Source organism: Amblyomma americanum, chromosome 4, assembly GCF_052857255.1.
Source record: "Amblyomma americanum isolate KBUSLIRL-KWMA chromosome 4, ASM5285725v1, whole genome shotgun sequence".
In the NCBI taxonomy this organism is placed as follows: domain Eukaryota; kingdom Metazoa; phylum Arthropoda; class Arachnida; order Ixodida; family Ixodidae; genus Amblyomma; species Amblyomma americanum.
The window spans coordinates 222,298,863-222,326,061 of record NC_135500.1 but is presented as its reverse complement, the minus strand read 5'-3'; the positions used below and the strand labels follow the sequence as shown (position 1 = coordinate 222,326,061).

Below are 27,199 nucleotides of genomic sequence, written 5' to 3'. Positions count from 1 at the left end.
TCACATTTTGTCGTTTCCAAAGGAAACTGCGATGATGTGTCAGTTTTCACGTCACAGTCTGAATCTCTTATGTAGATTTCGAGAACGAGATTAAGTTGCTCTTCATAAACTCACGATGTCTTCCAAGTGAACTTTTCTATTTTGATAATCAGGGTTAAAAATGCTGTCACGTTATACAGGTCGTACTGAACTAGCGACCGCTGTGACGTGATTTTCATGACTGCGATTCACCGCGTATTTCCCAGAGATTGCTAACTCATCGTCGTGTAATAAGCTACTTTTAGGCCCAAACCACGGGTCATTCGGAACGAATAAGGACTCCTTTCGCAATAGCAGACAAAGTGGATAGAATTAAAAAAAGAACACACACGCAGGAGAAATCAACGTCTCCTGCTGGGGCCGATGAGGAGAAAAGCTGGGCGGCCTCACATCCGAATCCTCTCCGGGCCAGCTGACCGACGGGCTTCAAGACCAACCGAGTTTCATCGCAGAGGAGAGTATACGATCACCTCCGCGAGCCAATCGCAGCGAGGAGCTTGCCATGACGTCATCGCCGAGCGCGCGCTCCTCCCAAGCCCCCACGCGGTTCTGATCCCGGGACGCCCACGCCAGAGCGCGATTCCTCCTCCTCCTCTTCGGAGCCGATAGCCAGGGCGCATATAAAGCGCGCCGGTTGCGAACCCAGCTCGGATTCGGTGAGTGGGCTCCGTCGACTGAAAGAGGGCAACACACTGCGGCAGCGAGGAGGAAAAGAGGCTGGGAACAGGCACCAGGAGCGGCACAGCTGCTTTCAGTGGGGAGCGCCGATCGAAGGAGCATCCGCCCAACTCGTGGTGCGCGGCCGCCCGAAAGAAAACTTGGTCCCCTCACGAAAAGTTCGCGACCGCAGTGCGCGACGCGTACAGACACCTGCACACCACAGGCTGCTCTGGCACAGAGGTGAGTGCCTCTCGATTGCCTTAAGGCACGCTACGTGCACCGACCAAAAGGGGAGGATTTCAAGTCACCCTAAGTCCTCCAGTAAAACTCTGCCTCTGACGTCACATCCTACAGGAAATGCAGACTAACTCTCAATTTCCGTCGGACCAGCGTAGGTTGTAAATATGGGGTTATAATTTAAACCCACTGATTTTTAATGACTGTTGTTGAGGCCATGTGCAAGTGTGAAAGGACAGCATGATGTTCCGACGCACATCGCGGCATTTCAGTCGCTCACAATGAGCGCAGTTCTTGGTGCATTACGCGCTCTGAATCAGTCGCAAAAGAAAAACTAACTGTGCACGAACCATTTGACGATTCGTGTTCGTTAACGAAACCGGCTGCACTGTACTCATTTTTTTGAGACTTCCCCGATTTCCGCGTATGTAATCGTCAGTAAAACCAAGCTATTAAAGTTCAATTTTCTCCTGCTCAAAAGCAGGATACACGTTTAAAAATTATTGGGAAGAAGAATTAATGCTATCAGGAAGATTTCAGGACGTTCAAATCTTCCCCGATTTTCAGCGTGTTACGGTTAGCGTCTTGATAAAGACGCTACGAGAAATGAAAATGAAACTGTGAAAATGTTTATTGATCATGTGATAGGGTAAGCGTTAGGCTAACCTTCAGAAGTCACCCATGCAGCTCATTTTCTGACAAGCTGGTTAAATACGCGCGTACGCATCTCTCACCACGAACGATTGAGCATTTGTGCTAAGGCACATTCCAGAGCAAATATACGACAGACTACTGAGCAGTTGGTAGGGCGTTAGGTTTTATTGCCGTTGTAAAAACAGCTTTCGGCACACTGTTAAGATAACGGAAAGCTGCTGGTTCGCGACACCCGGCTGACAAACACTGACGAATGATTGTCAACTCCCAGAGACGGTTCGCCCACGTAAGGTTTATCTTTTCAAATGGTGCTGGCAGGGGACAGAAACAGGAGACGGAAATTGCAAAGGGGGACGTATATAAACAGCGGGCTCAAATATTTCGAAGTGGTAAGGCACAGGCTACGAGAAAAGCCTTCATTCGGAGCTCCGGATCAGAAATGGACACCAGCGATCAGCATCCGGCCTTTCTTGTGCGCTGCGCTTTCTCGATATGGGATTGCGAGGTCATAATATAATCCAGGTCCATAACAAACGTGGAAACACATTCGGTATTGCATTTATGTGCACATCTTAGACACGATGTCGCCTCAAAGATATTGTCACGAAGACGACGAAGCTGGCAGTGGCGCGGGACGGAGCGCTCGCGCTAGACCAGCGGCCATTTAATCGTCTCTCTGCCATCCTTCATGGCGCCTCGTTCTTCGGCTAGCCGCCACGAAACAATACGCTCCAGCACATCTCCGGGAAGAATGCCCAGCAGTACGCAGCATTCTGGCGCATCGCATCTGCTTGTGCGGGGAGAACGTGACGATCGTGCGCTTATGGGATAGGCGCCACCGCCACCCCGCCCCACCCGCACACTGTCCGCGTTAGAAGAAGGCCTTATAGCTCAACGTGAGGGGCTGAACTAAGTTTCGTACCAAACGTCCTAATAAGCTTTGAACGCAGCGCTGAAAACCGTGCGCAAACGCAAGCAAAGCAGCCATATTTCCGAATGTTTGGGTACTTTTTCTTGCTTGCGTGACTGCAATAAAATCATTATAATGGGGTTGAAAGTCCCACTAAGGTTGTGTTAACTATTTCCGGGTGCTGAAAAGCTTCATCTACAGAGCTATTTTGCCTACAAAGACTCGAGTGCATAAACTTGGCTGGAGTGATAACAGAAGAAGCCAGGCGCAACAGTTACGAAGCAGTTTGCCAGAACGCTAACTCGGTCTAACGAATGTGTGGTTCTCTAACTCGCTTTCCGGGTTAATTGTTCTCCTTGGCGCATTTCTGCGGACGATAATTCATGCTTTCCGGAACTAGCGCTTCCCGTGCGCTTGAGCGGCGCTGCGCCCCCCCCCCTCCCCCCCGGAAAGTGTGGCCCCTTGCATTGAGACACTTTGGTTATACAATTAGGCGAGAGCATCTTGCACAAGTCGCGCTCTAGCGCAGTCCCCGAGGGAAGCGGTGCCAAATAAAATCCTCCGGTTTTGTGCTTGGCTGAGAGCCACCGGCGGGCTGCGTGCCAGGTATCAACCGTCGCTAAAGGTCTTACGATGCATTGAGCTAGGCCCAGCTAACTGCAGGCACAGAATTATTAAAAAAAAAGTTGTTTGCACATATAAAGGCTGGTTGTGACTGGACTGCCCTCAGGAACGTTGACCTGCTGCGACAGCCGACGGTACAATAGCCAAAACTTCAGCCTTTAACGACACGTTTTGTAGGCCACTCTCAAGCCACTGTCATAATCGCTAAGAACATCGGCATCACCATGTGCGCCGATCATTAGCAACTTGCGGGACCGTGTTTCTCCGGCTTGCGTACAATGCACTCTCTAAGCGTTCTGAAATGTTAGTTTGTTTAAAATATATTTGACAGATTTGTTGCAGTCGAAGAGTTTGTTTAGAAGCTGACGCTTTGTCTCTCCTTTCGCAAGTGTTGATTCCGCAGACAAGACAAATTCCAGGCCATAGTCGCTTGTACTTTCCAGAAAAACCTGCTCCCGCGGATCCGTGCGTTTAGCCTATGCGACGTGAATGCATGTTCTGACAGTTTCTTCCGCTCTCTGCCCCTTACGTTCTATTTCATAAGCTTCCTGTGATCCCTTTCGTCATCATCGCCCCTTATATTAAGGTTCATGTGGGGGGGGGTATTGCGTGGCAGACAACAAAAACCTCATGCATACACTGCAGTCATTTTGTGCTAAAACAGTGAACGAAAAGGATGATCAGATTTTTAAGGGAGCACAAATTAATGCTGAAAATACATAAGACACGCTTCCGTATCCAATGAGAGTGCTGTGAGCTCTGGCAGCTTTGTGCAGTGCATATAAACTGCAAATTTCCAAAGTGTTCACGTCGCAAGCGAGTGATGACAAAGAGCCTGGATATTGGCAGGGGCTGCTTTTGACGGTCCCTTGCCTGTAGGTGCATACATGGTACGCACGCCTGCTTTTCTTTCTCCCTCTCCCATTTCACCCTCGCGGCACGGTTCAGGGATTCCGCCTAGTGCGAGACAGTTCTTCCTCTCATCCCTCTTATCGCCGTGCCTTTGTCTATCGAATTGAATTGATTGGTGCCACCTTGAAGGGAACAAACTGCAGATGGGGAGCTGCAAAAAAAAAAAGAAAAGCTGCGCTTGGAGAGCTCGACGGGTCTGCAATCCCTTATTTCGGCAGACAGGCAGCATCCCATATGCATACATGCATGCACAAGCACGCATATTACCTACATGTATACAGCACTGTACACATACATCACTCACATGTTGCTCACTCGCATTTTCCATAGAGCGTTTATGAAACAAATGTAAAGACACAGATATAACGCAGCCAGCGAATATAACCTCGAAATAATATAGATAAGTCGGAATTCCCTGTGTGATGATGTGAAAAGATCAAAGCGCATCGAATTATAATCATTTAAAAGTGTTGGTATTTTGTACTTAAGACACTGTTTCCCGCTTGAGCGCAGCTTCGATACTAACCAGTCCTCAAAGTGTCTTGTAGTAATAATAATAATAATAATAATAATAATAATAATAATAATAATAATAATAATAATAATAATAATAATAATAATAATAATAATAATAATTTATTTCGTCACCGTCAGTAGCAAATACAGGAGAGACAGGTCGGTCTAAGCCTTAAGATGGCTTGTAGGATCGTGCCTAAAAAAAAAATACATAGTGACAGAAAAGTATGACTCATGCGTATTAGACGAAGAAAGCAAAATAACAATAAAAATGAAAAAGAGCACACTGAAAATTAGTAAGTTCATTCGAAACACAACTGAAAAGATCATAAAAGCGCAAAGTCTAATAGGGCGAAACAGATTGCACTAATCCTAATACTAATTTTTCCATTCATTCTTCAGTAAGTCTCCGAGTTTGCCTCTAGAGCTAGCCTTAAATATTTCATCTGGCAGTTTGTTGAGAGTATCCGGAACATAAGCGCAACGCCTGGCCGTACCATATCTCGTGTTTGACTGAGGAACAATGTAACGGTTATGTTTTCTAAGTTGTCTCGTCGGGGTAGTTTCCTGTTTAAATTCACTGTACCAATAGTGCTTAAGGAAAACAGTACCAATCAATAAGGATTTGAAGTTTTGGAGCCCTAGTTCACTGAAGATATTTTCAGCTGAAAAAAATGGGTGTGTTGTATGCAACGTTATTAAGAATTTTTTAAAATGCTGTCGATCCTACATACCCAACAATCCGAGCGAAAGGCAAAGATGGTAATACCTTATCTTAACACACTGTACGCCAAAGCATGTACAATAGTTTTTTTACAGATAAAGGCACAAAACTTTTGATATTAAACAACAACCATGCCATTGATCTTAATTTACAACCAATAATAATAGTAATAGTAATAATAATTTTATTCACAAATCTACACATACAATTACAGAAATCAGGCTCGCCTAAGGCATCTTTGTGGCTTGTCACGCGATGCCTGTTAGTCAACAGCAAGACTCGGCCGCGAAATAAACTATTTGTAGGGAGACACTGAAGAAACCAAAGAGACTGCAAACAATACAATGCAAAGCACAAACCAGGTAGAAACCAAGAAGCTTCACATTGGCACAGAAATTAAAGTATGCAACATAATTTTTCTAAGTGCAATTTCTTGAGTTTTATGCGAATATCACGTGTAGACTCACAGGAATTAATTTCAGGGTGAAGAACGTTAAATATATCAGGAACATAATAAGCTCGAGTATATTTACCAAATCTGGTCCGTGTGTGAGCAATTCAAAATGCAGGCACATGACGTAAAGGCCGGGGAAGCACACTGGGGACTTTAAAGGTATCACTCCAGAAATGTTTGGGTGCCACGGTATGAACAAAAAGGGATCGAAAATTGGGCTTCCCTAGCATTTGAGATAGGTTCACATTTTGCGGAGTACACACATCGTAACACTTTTTAACGTGCATTTTTACAATATATTTACAACAACAACAACAACAACAACAACAACAACAACAACAACAACAACAACAACAACAACAACAACAACAACAACAACAACAACAACAACAACAATAATAATAATAATAATAATAATAATAATAATAATAATAAAAACTTTGGTAACACAAGATTTCCAGAGCAGCAATACATGATAGGCCTGCCAAAGCCGCAGCGGGCTTGAAGGGCAGGCCCGGCAAGCAGCGGCGTCGAAGTGCAGTACCGCGAACAGCGCAGTTTGTATTGAAGCAATTCAAGCATAAATTGGAGCTTTGCTCTGCAGTTGGGACAGACTACGTAGGATGCTAAAATCTCTATGGATTTCCAATGTGCACACATGACTGAAGCGATATCTAGAGATTTCTAGCCAGAGTTTTTAAAGAATGTTATTGTCGATGCTGTGTAGGAAGTGTAATATGTGTGTCGGAGATATTTCTTCTGTATCAGGAGAATATGTTCTCGATTGTTGGATGTTGTGTTGCCCCATGCTAACTGGCAATAGTTTAAATGTAAATGAAAAAGTGAATTACACAACAAGAGTTTAACGCGTGCGGAAAGGATATATCTTGAACGACCTAACTTACCAGTTATTTGATTTATTTTGCTTAGAACAAAATTAACGTGGTTATCCCAAGGCAGGGTTAAAAAAAAGGTAACACCTGGACACTTAGAATTCCGGACTATTTCAATACTTCGTGAGTTTATTGCTATATCTTGATGCGGAGGTACAACCGGCGGCAAAATAAGTCGAGGCATGCGACAGGCGGCCAGAATCAGATAAAACTGCATCGTCGCGCTGTCTGACGCTGCACTTCTGGTGTTGTTGTTGTTAGCCTATCAAAAGGTGGCACATACCCACACTGGGGGATCGGCCAAGAATCGGGTGGCTATTCACCTGAACGCAGTTAACAAAAAGGGAAAGCACGTGGGAGCGCAACACCGGTGAATTTTTCGTCATGAACAGAAAAGGGATGGGTGTTTTGATTTTAAAATTTTAAGAATAACAATAAAGAGAGGGATTAAATATTAATGATTTAGTCAAAATGTAATAATTGATAGAAAAGAAACGGTTGGAACACTTAGCAAGGCAGTTGGTGAGATTCTATCAGGAAATTTAGAACAGCGGTACAAACAGATCTGTGGCTGAACCCATATGTGGTGGCGCCAAATGATAGCAAGAGCGGGCTGCTCAAACTAAGGCCAAGATGCTGAAGGGCTCCTCCAGCAACCTTTTTCTCAGAGAGTTGAATCGGCGACAATACAGCCAAAAATGTTCTATAGATTCAGGCTCACGGCAAAATGCACAAAGGGGAGAGAACGCCAAATCCGACTTGTGTAAATAGAAATTTAGAGGGGGGATGCGGCAGCGTAGCCTCGTCAGTGATACAAGCTGCCGAGAGCAACACATTTTCCTGTTCCAACAATATTTAAGGTGCTCATAATCCGCCGATGTTAAAAGTGTTGTGTCTTGCGTGTTTAAAAACGCACGTCGCCGAAATCTAGGTGCTGTAATATAGGCTGTAGCCGGGATGATTGGCAACACGCGGCCGCTGAGGGAAGCCTTTGCGAGATTGTCAGCAATCTCATTTACTGGCACACTGCTGTGACCGGGAACCCATACTAAATGAACAAAGCTCAAATGCGGAGGAAGTAGGGATAAGAAAGTGGTTAAAATGGGACCGTCAACATGTGCAGCGAGGGACGAACACAAAGATAAAGAATCAGTAATTACTGCAACTGCTGTAATAGAGGGGTCTAGCTTGCGTAAAGCAAGTACAACTGCTAGAAACTCTGCTTGAAAAATAGGGGTGAAATCTGGAAGGCGCAGTGAAAAGGACCAGTCTAAATTCGAGCAAAATATTCCCACGCCTGCTTTTTCATTGCATTGCGATGCGTCAGTGGCTGTTGCTATATATCTGTAGGTAGGGTCCTCAGATGATCTTCTAGAAGACCATTTAGAATACTCGGTGGCAAAAGTTTTGCATTTTTCGGGAATATGTCGTCGAAAACAATGTGGATAGCGTGCCCATTGCGAAGCGCAGGAAGGATATCATAAATGTTTACATCTAAAGGCTGAAGTAATCTTTGCACAAACACTACCTGAGGGGAATTGAAACGAGACCAGGGGACACCAAAAAAGGAGGTCGGCTGACAACAGAATATGCTTTGGGAACGGGGGAAATGGGATTCATAGATCCTGAGGTAAGTTTGCACAGTTAAAAATTGAAGTCGTGATAAGAGAGGCGGAATGCGGGCTTCAAGGTACAGCACATTGATAGCCACAAATTTTGTAAGGCTGAGGCACATGCGAAGTGCTTCCCTCTCTATACTTCGTCTCACAAGATGTTTGCAGCACTACGGAAGGTAGAGCTCTCTCGTCCAATCACGGCTGCAGAAACGCAGAAAATAGTCCCTCGAATATTTGAGGAGTGTATGACTATTAATCAAAACAATAAGCATTGCAACTAAAAACATGATTTGGACAGGTATATTTAAATGGTAGGGAGTGTTTCAATCACTGGTGCAATTACCAGACAAAGCCCGTACGGACACAGCTCTGCGGAGGCCTGCAGCGAGGTAGTGATGCGTCGCCACTTTCCAACATGGCGTCGGACGAGTCTGTTGTGTCTCCTGTGTGCTCTACACCGACAGTGCGCTGTTTCCCCAAGCAGGCGAAGCAGGTGGCTTTGAATGTTCTTGAAGCGCTTCGCGTCGAGTGCGGGGGCAGTTGGAGTACAAATGCGCTCATCAAGAGGACGGCAAAACTCACGCAGGTGAGCGAGCGAACGCTTTACAAGTGGACAACGGAGACGTTGAACGCGGGCCGAGTGTTGTCACCGAAGAAGCGTGCTGGCGGAAGAGGCCGCGAGCGGACGAAGAAGCTGGACGATTTTGACCTGAGCGTGTTGCGAAGGGTGGTACACACCTTTTTCTAGAGAGGGGAAATTCCAACTATCGCGAAGGTGGTTGCGCATTTCGAAGAGGACGAAACGCTACCGACCGTGTCCGCAGCGACAATGCAGAGGATGTTGAAGAAACTTGGCTTCCGATATAAGAAGCGCTCTCGGAATGCGATGTTAATCGAAGCGACGCACATTGTGCAGTGTCGCCGCCGGTACCTGCGCCAGATAGCGGAGCTGCGACGCCAGGGTAGGCCTATTTTCTTCACCGACGAAACGTGGGTTAACGCCGGCCACACGCGAAGTCGAGTGTGGACTGACGGCACCATCCAATCTGCACACCAAGCGCATCGATCCGGACTGTCGACTGGTCTACAAAACCCCAGTTGCAAAGGTGGCAGGCTTATTGTGACGCATTGCGGTAGTGAGCAAGGTTTTGTCGAAGGCGCAGCGGAAGTTTTCCGAGCGAAGAAAAACTCGGGCGATTACCACGAGGAAATGAACGGGGAACACTACGAAAACTGGTTCTCCAGGAGACTTCTCCCACTACTACCACCCGGCAGCGTTATAGTGATGGACAACGCGCCATATCATTCTGTGAAGCAGGATAAAGTGCCGCGGATGAGTAGCCTCAAAAAGGACATACAGGCTTGGCTGTCCGGAAAAGGTGTCGCGTGGAGCAGCGGCATGGTGAAGGCCGAGCTCATGCAGCTTGTCAGCAATGTGAACACAGGTGGGGAGCAATACCGTGTCGACTGCATTGCTAAAGCTGCTGGCCATCTCGTTGTGCGCCTGCCACCGTACCACTGCCAACTGAACCCGATAGAGCTTGTCTGGAGCGACGTCAAGGGTTTCGTGGCCAGCCAAAACAAGACGTTTAAGCTCCAAGACGTCGAGCCTCTGGTTTGGCAAGGCATCACGCAAGTGACTGTTGAGAAATGGAAGAATTACGTGCAGCATATTATCAGTGAGGAAGATGTGATGAGAAAACTGGACCACATCATCGACGATGTTGTTGACCAGGGACCGGCCATTGTTGTCAACCTGGAGGACGACACAACCAGCAGTGCTGAATTCAGTTGTTATGAGGACGATGAGATGATCGAACCCGTTTAACGTGCGTTGCCTCTCGCGCAGCACATGGGCTTGTTTTGCATTTCGCCACCATCGACACTCGGCTGCCTCGGCACGCTGGAGTAAATAAATTTATATGCACATGACACGATTACTGAAATTTACTGCGACGCGACAACAGAGGAACTGATGAGAACAGTACCCTGGTTGTCTCACATATATCGGTGGACACCCGAACCGCGCAGTAAAGGAAGGGATAAAGGAGGGAGGGAAAGAAGAAAGACAATATCTCGGTGGACACCCGAACCGCATCGGAAAGGAAGAGATAAAGGAGGGAAAGAAGCGAGAGAAAACTGAAAATTGAAAGTTGGATTTTGAGGAAAGGCGCGGCGCTGCGCGGTGGAACACCTGTGGCTCGGTGCTACTATAAATAGAGGTAGAAAGAAGCCACCTGGACATCAGGTGGATCGAGCCACAGGCGCGTAGGAACACACTAATGTAGTGCGCGCCATCCTGATTGGACGAGAGAGCTGTACCTTTCGTAGTGCTGCAAACATCTTGTGAGACGGAGTATAAAAGGACGAGAGGACGAAGTTTATATGTAGCCGAGCCTGAAAACAACACTGATCCAAATTTTAAAATTGGCCTGACATACACAGTGTAGATCATTAATAGCGCATCTCTGCGCATGCCTTACCGGTGATGACATAATCTCCGTAACATGCCCACGGTACGAGCCGCTTTCGCCGCGACATGGTCAATGTGAGGTCGCCAGGTGAGTTTGTTGTCATAAATGACCTCTAGGTATTTTAAGGATTGAACCTGCGGTATTATTTTTAACTGGCAAGTGAGAGAGACCACTACAGGAGTGTAGAGGGAAAACAAGGGTGGCGCACTTGCCAACATTTAACTTCAGGTGTAATGCGCTCAACCAGTGCTCAAGTGTATTCAAATGTGACTGCAACAGACCATACAGGGAATGTATATCCGGCTCAGCAGCAAAAAACGCCATGTCGTCCGCGTAGACGTAAGTGCTTACATGGCTATGGAGAGGAATTGAGCTCAACAGAATATTAAAGAGCGCAGTGCGCGTGCGCGTCCTTTCATGCTCGCAGCCCTGTCTTTTTTCTCGCCTGCAGTGGACTAGCTGATAGCATGCAGCGTTCGGCGGTAGGGGTCGCTTTCTTTATTCAGAGCGTAACGCTCGCAGTTCGGCGGGCGCACGTCAAAGTGCGAGCGTGAGGTAGCGAATAAAGAGAGCGGCCCCTATCGCCGAACGCTGCATGCAATCAGCTAGTCCACTGCAGGCGAGAAAAAGACTGGGCTGCGAGCATGAAAGGACGCACACGCGCACTGCGCTGTCTCGACACCAGAAGTGCAGCGTCAGACGGCGCGACGATGCAGTTTTATTGGCCGCCTGTCGCATGCCTCGACTTATTTTGCCGCCGGTTGTACATGCTTGTTTTTTGGCCTGAATATAACTGGCTTTGTTTCACGTTGATTTATCTTCACTGAACGAACTTTCAACCATTCCTTCAAGGATTTCATCGTACTGTTACAATGTTCTACAAGGAGAAGGTTATCATTACCGGCAAAAAAGTACTGGTGTCGTCTCTACAGATAATAAACCTTGCCTGAGAGTTAATATTTACGATATCATTAAGATAAATATTAAAGAGCTGAGGCCTAAAATTCCTCCCTGAGGCGCTCCACAACAGAGAGCTCTATATGCTTAGAAGTAAAGGTATCTATTTTTACTGCTTCTGTTCTATCGGATATGTAAAATGTGATAAGACTTAATGCCTGTGCTCGTACGCCATAATATTTTAATTTCTCTAGCAAAATGTTCTAATCAGCTAAGTTAAAGGTATTTGAAAAGTCTACGAAAATGCCAACAACTATAGCTTTTTTTTTTTCTCGAACTCCGATCATGTGTATTTTTCCTGCTCTAACAATGCTAACTCAACAGATTTGTTTTTACGAAAACCAAATTGTTGTGGTGTTAACAGGTTCTGTGTTTCAGTGAACTCTGACAACCTTTAATGCAACATTTTTTTTTTCAAACACCTTTTTAAAAGATAGGCAAAATGGATACCGGCCTGTAATTTGTCAGGTCACTACGATCTCCATTTTTACACAGAACGGCCACTTTGGGAGACTCCATTTTCGCTTGAAAGCTTCCCGATTCCAGACATATGTTAAAGATATGGACGAGTATTGGGGCAATAATGTCACCTGCATATTTAACTTGGCATAACTGAAAACAGTCAACACCGCAACTACACTGTTGTTGTTCAAGGATTTTATAACTTACACAACTTCACCCGGCTTGACAGGCTGAAGGTGCACATGTATTGTGTTTTCATTTTGAGGGCATGCATATTTACTATCATGAGAGGCCGTAGCATGAGAACTGACGATACTTGAGAAAACAAAACGTTAAATGCATCAGCTAGTTCAATACGTGATAACTCTTTGCCATTGATTTTTAATTTCGATAAAGGCTTATGCGAATGAACAAGATTGAAGAGTGTATTCAACATCGACCACAGTAGACTGTGCTGGCGGCATTCAATATTCAGGAAAGACTGTGCGTGCATGTCGCAGCTTCTTAGCTTATTGTGATGGGCTTGAAATGCGACAAGGTCATCGGCTGATTGAGTAAAGCTGAGATTTGAGCGAGTTGGTAAGCATTCACGGTGGTTGAATAGCGCAACAAAGGCGGGACAAAGGCAAGACAAGCGCTGACTAGCAACTGAATTTATTGAGGAACGAAAAGTGGTAACGTATACTGAACGCCAGCAATCAAATATAAAAACAGAAAACCGACAAAAGGATAAACAACCTATGCCATGTGCAAGTAAAGATTCCGGCATTTCCGTCTGCCTCGCCACACCAGCCAACAGCTCAACAGGGCTCTGCAGCGCTGTCGAAGCCGCAGCCAGTTGTTCCTAACGCTCTCTCGGCAAGCCACAGCCTGCCAGCCACACCCTCAGTCCCTCCAAAGGTCCGCAACGCACTAAATGTCCCACGACGCAGGAGGGCAGCCCGGTGACAGCAGTACCAATCTTGGCAATTGTCACCCGCTCTACTTTGCCTGCAAAAGACCCTGAACCGGCGCCAGCGCCTGTCCTCCAGCCAAGCCAGGCCTCTGATGTGGGTTCTTCTTGCTCCCCGGCGATGTTAGAATCTTCAAAGACTCCTGACATCACTCGCTCGGCCGCCTCCAAACGCAAGTTCGACGGGAGCCCATCGCGCACCGCGCGGCTGGCAGTGCGCTAGATGCCGAAAAGGGGCCAAGTGTCCCCAGCACACGCTGGTGAGAACGCTCGGAACCTAGGGCCAGGGCCGGACGCTGCCGCCGCTCCACAGCTATCTCCTCTCCGGCAGCGCACTATAAATGTGGCCGCGGTCGCTTTCCTGGGCGATGTCCACAAAGTGCGACCTTGAATTTATTTATTTATTTATTTATTCAAATACCTCACGGGCTCCGACTGGAGTATTATGTGAGGGGGGTTACATAACTGGGGTGGGAAAAAGAAGCAAGTAGAACATGGTTATTTTAACATCGTTATACAAAGAACAAGCAACCAACCAGAAAATAGAACTAAATTGAAAAACTAAATTGAAAAACGCACTACAGAACACACTTCAGAAGAAAATGCTACTTATTTTTTCTTTGAAAATAACATGATCTGAGATGTGAACAATGTTATCAGGAAGACTATTCCAATAAATGATTGCACGGGGCAGGGCTGATGAGTTGAATGCAGTGGTCCTTCCCGAAAGGCGCTTAAAACTGAGGTGATTATGCAATCGGTGAGATGTGCGGGCCGGTTTTGTAAGGGGTAGTGTGAAGGAATGATGGCTGTAAACAATTTTATGGAAGAGGCAGATAAGTGCTATTGTTCTGCGAGATTCTAAGGATGGAAGGGATAATGAAGCCTTAATGTTAGTTATACTGGAATGTCGGCAATAGTTGCGAGAAATGAAGCGAGCGGCGCGATTTTGTACGCGCTCTAGGGAATTAATTAGGTACTGTTGGTGAGGTGACCAAATGGAAGATGCGTATTCAATTTGAGGGCGGACGAATGTCTGATATGCGAGCTGGCGTGTGGAAGAAGGCGCACCTCTGAGGTTACGCTTTAAATAACCTAATGTACGGCTAGCTTTGGCAGCAATTTTTTCTATGTGGGTTTTCCATGAGAGATTAGATAAAAAGTGAACGCCAAGGTACTTGTACGATGACGCAAGAGTGACTGGACTGTTGTTAAGCGAGTAAGTGAAAAGGTAATTAGACCGTTTACGGCTAAATGTCATTAACTGGCATTTATCAGTGTTAAGGGACATTAGCCATGATGAGCACCAGTTATTAATGCGATGTAGATCTTCTTGAAGGGCGATGTGGTCATTAAAGGAGCGGATTTTGCGATAAATAACGCAATCGTCTGCAAACATTCTGAGTGTTGAGGTAATGCCTAATGGGAGGTCATTGATGTAAATCAGAAAAAGTAACGGGCCTATTACACTACCTTGCGGTACGCCTGATGTTACATCAATTAAATGGGATGAATGGTTATCAATAGAAGTGAATTGTTTTCGAAATGATAAAAAGTTTCTTATCCAAGAAATTGTTAATGAATCGAGGCGCAATGATGAGAGTTTCGCTATTAAACGACAGTGTGGAACGCGGTCAAAGGCTTTAGCATAGTCTAGGAATATACAGTCGATTTGAAGATTTTCGTCCATACCGTGAAAAAGCTCATTAGTAAATTCGAGTAGTTGTGTTTCACATGATAACCCTTTTCTGAACCCATGTTGTTTTGAAAAGAAGAAACCGTTGCCTTCTAAATGTAATGCCGTGTTAGATGCAATGATGTGTTCGAGAAGTTTGCAAGATATACATGTCAGAGATATTGGGTGATAGTTAGCAACGTCAGTTCGGTCACCGGATTTGAAAATTGGGATAACTTTTCCAATTTTCCACTCGTATGGTATCTCGCCTGTTGAAAGTGATTGCCGAAATATATGAGTGAGTATGACGCTGGAATGAGCCACGGTATGTTTCAAAATTTTCGTATTAATCCCGTCAATACCACATGAAGTACTTAATTTCAGATTGTTAATCAATGTCGCAACGCCATCAACAGTAACGTCTATTGGGCTCATGTAGTCATAGTCATATTCTGATGGCGATGGAATATTGGAATAGTCTTCCTTCGTGAACATATTGGCGAAAAAGTTATTAAAAGTCTGAGGGCGTTCGTCTTGAGCAATGGGGTCTCCAGCCTCATCAATCAACGTAAAATCTGAAGAAGTTTCGGAAGGTGATAATGTTTTCCAAAATTTTTTTGGATTGTGCTTAAGGAGGGATTGCAGATCGTGAGCCATGAACTTATGCCTAGCTTTCCGTATGGCCGCGCAGTATTCTTTATCAGCGTTTTTATGTTTTTCCCATGATGCGGGTGTTTTGAGCCGTTTAGCTGTTTTAAAAAGTCGTTTTTTTTTGTTCATCAACGTACGCAGGTTCCTGTGGTACCACGGCTTAGATGAGTTAGCACGGAAAGATATGCGGGGTATATAGGTGTTCATTAACTGCGTGAGCTTATCTTTAAAGTGACATTATGATACATCGTTCTGGCGCACGAATTGATATCAGTTACCTGGTGGTCACATGTGTGCATATAGGACTGGTTTCTGTGAATAAACTTCAGTTGATGTCCGGCGATTGTGTGTCTGTTCTTCCTTCGTCCGTGTTTTTCGTGCGCCAGAACGATGTATCATAAGTCGAAGATATATTTCTGAGGTGGTCTGCGTTGGTGTGACGGCATTTTCAGAGTGAAATGGAGCAGTTTGTGATCACTGAAACCATCCGTGAGGGAGATCGGGCTTATATTGTCTGGAGCCGATGTGAGAACAAGGTCTAATATGTTAAGGTCGCGCGTAGGTTGAGAAACTAGCTGAGTTAAAGAAAAGTCTAATGTTAGTTCAACGAAATTAAGTGAGTCCTGTGCCGATGCAGTTAAGGTATTTCAGTTGATATTCGGGTAATTAAAATCACCGAATAAATAAATGTCGGCCTTTGGGAAGTTACTTCTTATATCTAAGAGGTTGGCATGCAAATTTGTTACGAAAGAGTCTGAACTATCTGGTGGTCTGTAACATATGCCAAGAAGAGACTTAAGCGATGAGGACATGATGCAAACCCATAAAATTTCTAGAGGGGACGAAATGTTAACACGAAAGGAAGGAATGTGTTTTTTTATGGCGATCATCACGCCACCTCCTCTTTTATTAGGTCTGTCATTCCGGTAAATAACAAAATCACGAGAGTCAGGTAAGATTTCGTCGTCAGTTATATCCGAGTGCAGCCACGTTTCTGTTAAAGTTAATATGTCAGAGTTACTATCTTCAAGATATGAGTAAAGTTCGGTGCGCTTTGGAAGGATGCTACGTATGTTAGTGAAAGATATGGAAAGCGAAGGGTGGGCAGTGCCGCCGTATGAAGGTTCTGGCTGATAGTCAGAATTGTGTACAACCGCTCTTCGTTTTTGCTATCGGGTACATTGTTTGACAGTGTCAGAAGCAGCGTCGTACATATATACAGTGTCGTTCAAGCGCAGTTTATCGACCCTAAGCTTAAACGATCCGCCCTCCGACTTTGCGAAATCTATCAGTTTTTTCCTGGCCAGGCGTGTTGGGAAAGAAAAATCTTCGCGAACGACATACTGTGTGTCTTTAAACTTGTGACCTTTATCTATGATCTGCTGTTTGTCCTTGTAGTGAGCAAACTTGACGATGATCGGCCTACGCTTCTCTGGTTGGTATCGACCAAGCCGATGAGCCCTTTCAATTTGTGTTGGCCCAAGTGTGCAGCCAAGGTGTTCCGCACACAGCTCCAACACCTTTGTTTCTGAGCTAGACCATGTTTCGGACTCGTTGTCAGGTATACCAAAGAAAAGTAGGTTAGAGCGGCGAAGTCTGTTTTCTGTGTCGTCACATCGTGAGGTAATTATCTTTAATTGCTCGGTTATATTTGAGGGACCTATTGTAGACAGTTCTGTGGATGGCGTAGAAATGGTAGATTTCATTTCTACCATTTCGACCTCGATTGTGCGAATTCTGGCAGATAGCTGTTTTAGTTCAACGTCCACTGATGCCTGCCATTGTTTTAGGGCGCGTAGGTCATTCCTGATACCATCCTGGCCAGATTCAATTCTCTGGACTGTCTCGAGTACAGTTGCCAGGACGCTTTCTTGATCGGTGCCAGGCGGACCGGGATTTGACTCTACGTCTCCAGAGAGCGCTAACAGGATGCTGCTAATACAGAGTGCCATTCTAGTCTTACAACCCGTAAGAACATGCAACCAGTGTCTGGGGCACGACACCACGAACAAAAAACGATTCGAGGTTTTAGCAGATAAAGGGTCATCATTGTAACTAACCTGGAAGAACACGAACGGTGAGTGCTTCATGTTGAAAGCGGTGTCGTGCCCCAAGAAAACGCTGTCCGGTTGCAGATTATATCCCGCGCTTCCAACGCTGATAGCGGGGTGGGCGGATGTATATGGCTCCGGTTGCCAGCCGAACTTAACAATCTCGTCCAGGAAGGGTGGTTTCGTCCAGCTGTCGGGTCTGGTCGCGTTTGGCAGCGTCCAAAGTTGCAGTGAATCCGCAGTCGGTGTATTCCATGGGAACTGAAGAACCAGGAAAACCTGGAAGAACACGAACGGTGAGTGCTTCATGTTGAAAGCGGTGTCGTGCCCCAAGAAAACGCTGTCCGGTTGCAGATTATATCCCGCGCTTCCAACGCTGATAGCGGGGTGGGCAGATGGATATGGCTCCGGTTGCCAGCCGGACTTGACAGCCGAACTTGATGCCTTGCGGATCAAGGCATCCAAAGCATTTATGTCGTTTTTGGTTAGTTGTGGTTATGGGGTAGTGTAGAGCACACGGCCGAGGACGAAGGCATGAATGAAGCGACATAGGTCGCATTCCTTCATGCCTCTATGATGGCCCGAAACTCTGCGGATGAGATGCGATATCGCGCCTGTAACCTGCTTGAGTTTCTTGAGGGTGGTGGTGTTTAAACACGACAGCGTTAAGGAGCTCGTGTCGCAGAAAAGCCGGTGTCGTCGGCGTCGGCTGTGAGCGAAAAATCTTCCTCCTCACAATGTACACCACTGCCCCAACAGATGGCGCGCGACTGCAGCGCCTCCCGCACGTCTTGTTCGGGCGCAGTGGGGCCGTGCGGGCAAGCAGGAATCACGCGGTTAGCGACGAACAACGCAGCGCGCATCCAAAGCGCGTTCACCACGAAGCTTGCGGCTTACTGCCCGTTCGTTCGGCGCAGAAGCTATGCTGGCGTTCGTGGCATCGGGTTTGTCGAGAACGATGTGCCGACGAACTACGACTGCCACTATAGCCCCGCGCGATTCGGCAAGATGCCTGGCAGCCGCTCCGCGCGTCCGTTTCACTGTACGTAGCAGAGCGACGGGCGACGGCGTTCCGTGGATTCCCTGGCAGTGCTGCAACACGCTTTCGCGTTCCACTCTTAAAGGCGAAGCTTAAGCGTCCTCCAATTTTTTGTCATCGTTCTGGATATGCAGGCAAAATACGTGGACGGTGTCAACCCCGGGTCCCCATGCAGTTCGGTGGCAAAGAGGGAGCGTGGGGAGCGGTGGTTCTTAGGCCGGATGAGGTGCAGTTCGGACTTCTCTGGAGATCAAGACAGTCCGATGCTCCGTGCGTAATCTTGGGTGAGGGTGGCTGTTTCCTGTAAGGTGTTCTCTATGTCGCCGTCACTGCCGTGGGTGGTCCACAGTGGGGTGCCGTCGGCATAAATAGCGTGCTTCAGGTGGGGAATAGTTGCCAATTTTCGGGCGAGAGGGATTAGGGGGATGTTAAAAAGGAAGGGGGAGAGGACGGACCCTTGAGGGGTTCCGATACTCTGAAGCGTGTAGGAGCTAGGGGAAGAGAGAGGGCCAAAATGTACCCCAGCCGTGCGGTCAGTGAGGAGAGCTCGAATGTAGGTGTACGTGCGCGCACCCACATTCAATGAAGTTAGGGAAGTCATGATCATGGGATGTTGAATGCGAACAAAATCTTTTGGAAGATCCAAAACTAAGACTGCCTTGGTATGACCACGCAGAAGGGGATCTAAAATGTCGCGTGTGAGGTGCAGCATGACGTGCTGTGCGAATAGATGGGGGCGGAATCCGACCATGCTATGCGAATATAGATTGTTGTCGGCCGTGTGCCTTGTGCCTTGCTAACACAACATGCTCGAGAAGCTTCCCGAGGCATGAAGTTAGCGAAATCGGGCGGAGGTTTTGGAGTGTGTTCGGGTATGAATATTACCTTCGCATGGCGCGGCCGCTCTGACTTCCGTCTCAGCGATGTCTGTGTCGAGTGTTGGATTGGCTGGTCCTGTATAGGTGGGTAGAGGTGTGGGGGCACCTGGAGAGGTGTGTGTGTTCTGAAGTGTGTTTATGAGGGCCTCGGGATCGTCAGTGTGTTGGTGTGTGAGGCGTGTCACTTGGCGTTGTGTTGATGATTTGGTGTTTGTGGGGTGGATGAGGTGTCGGAGGAGTTGCCATGCGCGTTTGCTGGACAGGTTTCCGGCGATGCCATCACATATCTGTCCCCAGTTGGATCGGCAGAGCTCCTCCGAGTGTTGTTGGATTTGTGTCTGCAGCGCGGCCAGCCGCTTTTTAAGTGTCATGTTATATTTATTGCCTTTCCAGCGTTCCAGGAGGCTGTGATAAGCCTCCCAGAGTCGGGCTAGGCGTGTGTCCAGGGCAGGGGTTTCGGTGGTCGTTTCTATGTGTTGCGTGTTGGGGTGAACGTCATGCTTGAGTGATTACACCCAGGTGTCGATGTCTGTGATGGGAGTGTCTGGGTGGGCGGTGCGTGCAGCGCGAAGTGCATCCCAGTTAACCAGTTTGGGTGTTGTACAGGAGTGACGGGGTGGTTTGTACGGGAAAGTGATTTGTGTAATGTAATTATCACTGTCGAATGTATGTTGAGTTCTGTTCCAGGTAACACCGCGGATGTAGCGGCTCAGCGTCAGTTCCGGACTGGTGTCCATGCTGACACTGTTGCCGGTCCGCGTGGGCATGTGAAACGTGTTGTGAACAGTGAGTTGGAGGTTCTGCAGGAGCGGCCACAGCCTGCGACCTAGATGTGTCGTGGTTGTGTATCCCCAGTCAGTATGCTGACTGTTGAAGTCCCCGCCGATTAGTAGAGGACGTTTCCCTGCTAGGTGGTGTAGCTCTCGTAGAAGTGATTCTAACGAGGCCATCGGCTGAGACAGGGGGTGGTATATATTTGCTATAGAGAATGAAGCAAGTGCATGTGTGTTATGTATAAGTTCAGTGATCACGCAGGGCGTCTCAGACGTGATGTGAGGAGTTTTATAGGTGAGGCTGCGGTGGGTGAGTGTGGACACCCTGGGTGTGCTAGTGGTGTCCGAGGGTGTAGATCTGTAGTTGGTGAGGGTTGCCCGGTGTGCAGTCTCCTGGAGAAGTATGTGGGGGGTGGGTGTGAGGGTGGGAAGGGTAGGAAGGGTGAGCAACCTCTCGCGATCAACCCTTATTTTAACTGCCACCTGCCAGGGTGTCAGGGTAGGCGCGCTGCCTATCCAGTGTCCGGAACGCAATCAACGTTACAGACGCCAAGCCGTGTCTAGTTGCACGATACATCACAGCTTTTGCTCTCTAACCAGGTTCAACAGTAGCTAAACCGCAGCCGAATTTTTTCCCTACTCCACCTCTTGAGAGGAAGATTGAGATTCAATTCCGCGTTGTCTTGAATCTCCATCTTTTTGTTCCCTTCTTCGGCTACTGATCCGGAGTACCCGGGTTCAAAGCCGACCGCGGCGGCCGCGTTTCGATGGAGGCGAAACGCAAAGGCGCCGGTGCGCTGTGCGATGAAACGCAAGCAGAACAAAAACAAGGTACAGGACAAAGGAAAAATGCATTACCAACTTGGCCACTTCGCTCCGTTGTTTCTTTATTGTAGCGATAGCTACATTACGCTAGCATTCCGAGCCTGCAGCGTGGGGGTGGCTGGTGACGTGGTTGGTCACTTGGTGCGGAGCAGCTGCCGGCGGCGCGGCGCGCCGGCGAAACAGAGTGGGGGGGGGGGGGGGGGGGGGGGGAGTGGAGAGGGGGAGAGCGTGAATCCACGTCCAGGGACGAAGATAACGGAGCGGCGAAAGACTGATGTCGCAATTCGACTGAGCGAGTTCCAGTCGGCCAGCTGTAGCTATCGCGTCACTCCAGGTTTAACCAGAGCTAAACCACAGCCATTTTTCGACGAGTCTGTCATTACTAAAGATAGATTGTTTAGGTTGCTCTTGCGTATCGAAGCCATCGATCGCCCTTACCCGTGAGGAACTTTGATACCTACGTCAACGCCCGAATGTCCCGCTTGTCGCGCATGCGTGATGTTAGCCATGTTTTCCTATATATTCCGGGGCGAGGTTCGAAATAAATTATTTTAAGCCGGCGCTCGTGTCTCGTCGTTTCTCTCCTTGAATCCTCGTCCTGTGTGCGCTGTTTAATCCTGCTATTACTCATAAGTTAGAGAAGCAATTGATATATAAGAAGGAATGTGAATTGATGTTATGGACCCTGCAGGCTGCTATATTACCTTTCGGACGAATGCCTGGGTATCATCATCGTCAGCCTGACTACGCCCACTGCAGGGCAATGACCTCTCCCATTATTCCTGTCCTTTGGCAGCTGCGCCCACCGTATGCCCGCAAACTTCTTAGTCTCATCCGCCCACCTAACTTTCTACCGCCGCTCCCCGCTACGCTTGGCTCCTCTTGGAATCCACTCAGCTACCCTTAAGGACCAGCGATTATCTTGCCTTCGCATTACATGCCTTGTCCAAGCCTATTTCTTCCTCTTGATTTCGAATAGAATGGCTAGCCATATTTTATTAAACCACCTAGGTGCAACATTTGGTGCGCTTGAGAGCCAATGCTTGTAAGCGCTGAGGAAATGGGTGTTGAAATAATTGGTTTTTGGGGAAAGGAAATGGCGCAGTAATTAGGGACATTTAGAGTAGGGTGACAATGTTGAAGGCATTAGGGAATAGCGGGACGCAGGTGCGCATGCGAAGGACAGTAACCGGAAGCGCGTTATTCCTCTATTGTCTCACATATCTCGGTGGACACCCTAACCGCGCCATAAGGAAAGGGAGGAAGGTGCGAGTGAAATAAGAGAGAAAGAGGTGTCGCAGCGGAGGGCTTCGGAATAATTTCGACCACCTGGCTACCTTTAACGTGCACTGGCATCGCGCCGCAGACGGGTGGTGGTGGCGAATACACAGAGAAAGTTTGTTTGGGAGGTGACCCCTAGTGGACCACCCCCTCACAGTACTAGATAGGGCCTCTATTCCGGGACCCCATTTGACTCTACCGTTGCTCGGGTATGCCGAGTGACCATGGCCTGTTGGTCCGGAAGGTCGTGGCAGCCGAGCAGGGTCGCCTGCCAGTCCTCTCGGGTTGGCGTGAGGGGTTGCTCTGGCATGCCCACACCATGTGGTAGGTGCCAGCCACCTCCGTACAGTATGAGCAGAGGCCAGAAAAGGAGGGGTCGAACTGTTTCACAACTGCCGGGCACAGCAGTGCATTAGAGAGGAGTCTTAGCAAAAGACGTTCCCCTGCTTTCCGTGTGAGAGGGGTCGGGCACTTGCGATGAGAGTGAGCCCACCGACGCCTTTGCGTTTCGCCTCCACCGAAACACGGCCGCCGCGGCCGCGTTCGAACCCGGGAACTCCAGGCTCAGCAGCCGAGCGCCCTGACCACTGGTCCACCAAGGTGGGTTCTCGTTCATTTGGAATTCATTCACGTTTTCGCAGTGCAAAAAAGGCGAGGTCGAGAGAAAAGCGACGATAGAGTTGTCTTCCAGCTGGTGGTCTATTGGAAAGACATGATCGAGTCGCACAGAAAAACGCTTTGGCGGATACAAACAAAGAAGGAAGAAGGTAGGCGGAGCGGGCAGCGCGAGCTCTGATGGAAGCTGTTACCGACGATTGAGAAAACCCACATGATCCTTCGTCCGCGTGGTGGAGGGCCGGCCAACACAAAGATCGAAATTCTATACAGTGCGGAGTTGATCCGCGATTTCCACGTATGTGTTGCAGGTGGACTGAACAGAGCAGCTTAATCAAGCAGGCCCAGGTGGAGTCAGACGCGAGTGCTTTGGTTGATATTTTGGTTGATAAAGGGGGCCAAAGGCAATGGCACGGCCCTTACAGACGGATGTACATTTTCAGCTGAGATGTTTCCACTCATCAGTCAATCGAACATCCCTTCATTCACAGCCGCCTCTTTAAATCCCGAAGCATCCCGGGCTCTTCAGCGGGAGATGAACATCGGCTCGCCGCGGGAGGGTTACACCAACAGCATTATTTAGTTTCCTTCTTTTCCTAAATTCTTAAGCGCCAGGAGCTTCGTGCTATCCAAGCCACAAATATTTTCGCTGCACCAGCCTAAACGACGCAGCAGCGAACAAGCGCTCGATGATGAGGAAAAACAAACGGGGCAAGCCTCCTCGGATAAGTCGTTGCACGCGAGAAAAGTGCGGCAACTGCGCGAGCGTGCAGGAAGCCGCAGAGCCAGCGAAACTGGGCCGCCCCTTCCCCCTTCGAAAGCAGCTCAACGTGCAAACTCTCGGTATTCAGAGACGCAGTTAAGCAGGCCTTTGATTGGGCACCCCGACGCGGACGGCCCGGACCACTTGAGGCAGTGCCACCGCGATGTGCGCGCGATTTGATTTCTCCGGTCCTTTCGCTGCGTTTGCTTGCTCGGTTCCGACCGCCTGGCTTTTACCTGGACGCTGCTTCTGTGCGTTCGTTTGTGCGGTCTCCCATCGGCAGTCGACGTATTTTGGCGTCAACCGCGACGAGTGGCCGCTCCCTTCAGCGTTGGCAAAGGTAATCTCGTGCGCAAACATTTTGCTTCTCGCCGTAAGCCAGTTAGCAGCTGTTCTCTTGGTTGCCTGATTTTTCTATATTATTATTACCTACCTACTTCTGGCTTGGGACGGTTGCCAGTTGGCTCGACGGGCCGAGATCGACTTTAGCTTGTCGCTACGGGGCTTTCACTGAGTTCTTCACTGACGAATTTACGGGCTCTTTGGGTCAAGCACGTGCAAAGATTTGCTCCTGGTCAGAATAAGGAAAAAGGAAATAGAGAAAGGAAAAATAATTAATTATGCCATGCGAATTAACTAAAAGTAAATGAGGAAGGCCATCGAATGCACGTGCAGAATAAAAACCACAGTACACGAAATGACTGTCCGATACGGTCACTAGACATATAATAAGGTACTTGCTGCGCGGTATAACGTACGTTTTTCTCATAATGCTAACTTTAATGAAGCTGACAGCGTGATAGCATCACTATTACTGTAGGATCATTAACGTTGAGTCGTGATGGAAATTAAGGCGATGAAACAAACTTGCTGTGTACAATACATGCAATAAACTAGCTAAACTCGTGATCATTATTGCCTCAGTCGTGCGTATGAATGTGAAACCCAGACCGCAAATATATTTATGCAAGGCTGGCTGATCAGCTGGCCCTGCTTGCCAACGAAAAGCGCGGGCCTCTCACAGAAGTCAAGTGAAGCCGAGACGCTAAACCAAAGTCGGTGCCAAGTCAAATTCAATAAGCCTAAGAAAACCTTCATGAATCTGGCCAGAGGTTTACAATTTTTTGTCACTTTCAGTCCTACTCAGCACCGTTAATTAGGCCTGCCATGCGTACATTTCACCGACTTCAGTACAAAAAAATCGAACCCACATTTGCGCGAACAGACATAGTCAGATTTTTGTTTTTACATGTGACGATAAGAGAACCGAATGCCCTCTGCTATTCTTTTGTAAACACTTTTGACTGCGATAAATTTATATCAATACTAAAAGACACTTGAGCAATCTAGGTGTCCAAGATTTTTCTTCTGTTCGGTTTGTGTTGCATCCTTTGTATTTTTTAGTTTCTTGCTTCAGCCCTTGAATATGTGTCTTCCTGCATGTTTCAATGCTGTTATATTGTATACATAATGTTCGGAATGTAGGTTGTTTAAGGCTTTTATTGAAAAATATTCGGGCATGCTCTTTTGAATGCTATTATATTAATACACTATATATTTAATTGTTTTTCTTGCTTTATGTCCCCGCCACATGGGCAATTAAGGTAAATAAATGAAGAAAAAAAGCGACTGTGGCAGTCCAATTGTGATTTCATTTTATTTTAGAGCGATAGCTGTTAGGCGCCCGCCCCTGGCTTGCTCGTCGCCGTCGGCGTAACCGGTGGGTGCGTTAATGCTACGGTCAACCTGCTGGGTTGCATAAGGCTACGGGTGGCTCTGTTTGGAACAGCCGCCTGCCAGTGCAGGGATGCATCACTTGAACACCACACCTGTGCGATATGAGCTCGCTGTATCTTTTCTACCTCAAAATATCCGAAAAATTGAACGCCTAAACTGCTATCGCTGAATCTCGCGTTACACAGTCGTAACCATCCTGCGAGTTTGTTTTTTACCTGCATTGAAAGACTGCTTACAGAATAGTGAGCCCGTGCTGATGCCTTTCCATTCCGAATTATTACTAAACGGCGCCGAAAAAATAGACAGCAGACGGAGAAGAGGACACGAGACCCACACGTCTACTCTGTCGACCGGCGCGGTTTGGCAACAATGGACGACCAACCCTCGTGCCAATTCCAATAGAGATTCCATTGCGCGTCATTCGGTCGAGCGGTAAATAAATTTTGAATCTCGCGATAAATTTTTCGATCGACGGTTCGCGTGGTTACCAGTTACTCAAAAGGACACTTGCTCAGTCCACCAGGCTTTCATTCCCCCAAAGTCATTTCAGTCTTTCTGATGCAATGCTTGTTATCACTGCTGGCTCTTGGTCTCTCTCCCGGGTGTGGCGGGGCTGAAATTGAAAACTTGCTTCCCTCGTCGGCATTCGAAAGAGGGGCTTAAGAGACCACTGGCAGTATAGCAAAAAGCAGCGCTTCGAGTAATGACCTGGCAGAAAGAATGCGGTCCCGAGCGGCTCACTCATTTTGTGAATGAAGAGAGAATGAAATGCGCTCAAAATCAAGCATCAGGACTTTTGCAGAGGGCGCTGCGCAACTGTTCTTTGTGTTACGTTCAAGCTAAACTTGCGCACCCTCCATCTTATCCAGATGCCCGTATTAATTATTATCTGTGTGTTTTTGCGGCGAACGCTTTTCGTTCAGTTCCACTCAGTGTGACATTAAGTGCATCTCCATTTAAAGCACGCTCGATGCCTCCAGTCCATTGCACTGAAAGCGCTAATTTCTTGGCTGGTTCGTTAACTTGAAGGGCGGGAAAAAGAAATCAGTGAGAAAACTGAGTTCCTCTGACCAAGCGTCGTGAACTGCCAAAGGGCTTCACTAACAGAGTCATATCAGGGCGATAACATTTTGCTTGGCGACATTTGCGCCTGCCAGTGTATGGCCGAGCAGAATTGAGTTCAGCTTTTGTGAACGTATTACAAGTAATAAACAAAAAGTGTCTTTACGTTCGCTGCTGCGGCCTTATATGAACACTCTTCTAAATCCTCAAAAGCTGCGCTCCGCAGCGAAATTTCAGTCCGATAACGCAGCCATCAAGGAAAGTTTACGAGATGTCATGAGCAGGTCAACCGAGGTCGTCCAAATACGCACGTTACATAAACTGCCTAGCTAAGCAGACACTGAAGAAAACCCGAAGCTGGCCTGTATTGATCGGTTAGCGCTGTGTATCTGAAAACTAAAAAGCTTTTAAAAATTTTAAAAAGAGGTGACACCGATATTCCTGCCATGATGGTGACTATTCAGAAATTAGCTTAAATGAACTCAGTATCGAAGGATTCCTTCGGTCTCAAAGCATTGAAGCTTCTTGTTCACCACTGCTCTTTTATTGCTAATATTTTAATACAGAAGTGCTGGAATTAATTTTAGGTGCTCTATACTGTTGTGGTGGCAATTTGACAAAATGGCAAAAACAGCGCTGTTTTCTGCTATAAGTTAGTTAATTGCTGATGCAGATTGCTGGTCACTGGCCAAAGTCAAAAGACGGAACCTGCACCATGATTCCTGACCAGACGGTATGCCGTAAAACCCTGAAGTACAAGTTAGT

The 27,199-nt window shown here is 47.4% G+C and overlaps 1 protein-coding gene across 1 annotated transcript in view; it reads left to right on the top strand.

The window, feature by feature from the left end:
• The first annotated feature begins 631 nt into the window (after window positions 1-631).
• The window catches only part of LOC144127615 (uncharacterized), a 131,426-nt gene continuing 104,858 nt past the window's right edge, over window positions 632-27,199 (top strand). Inside the window, exon 1 of the mRNA XM_077660589.1 lies at window positions 632-939. The gene's annotated coding sequence lies outside the window, so the exon portion shown is untranslated. The remainder of the gene's footprint in view (window positions 940-27,199) is intronic.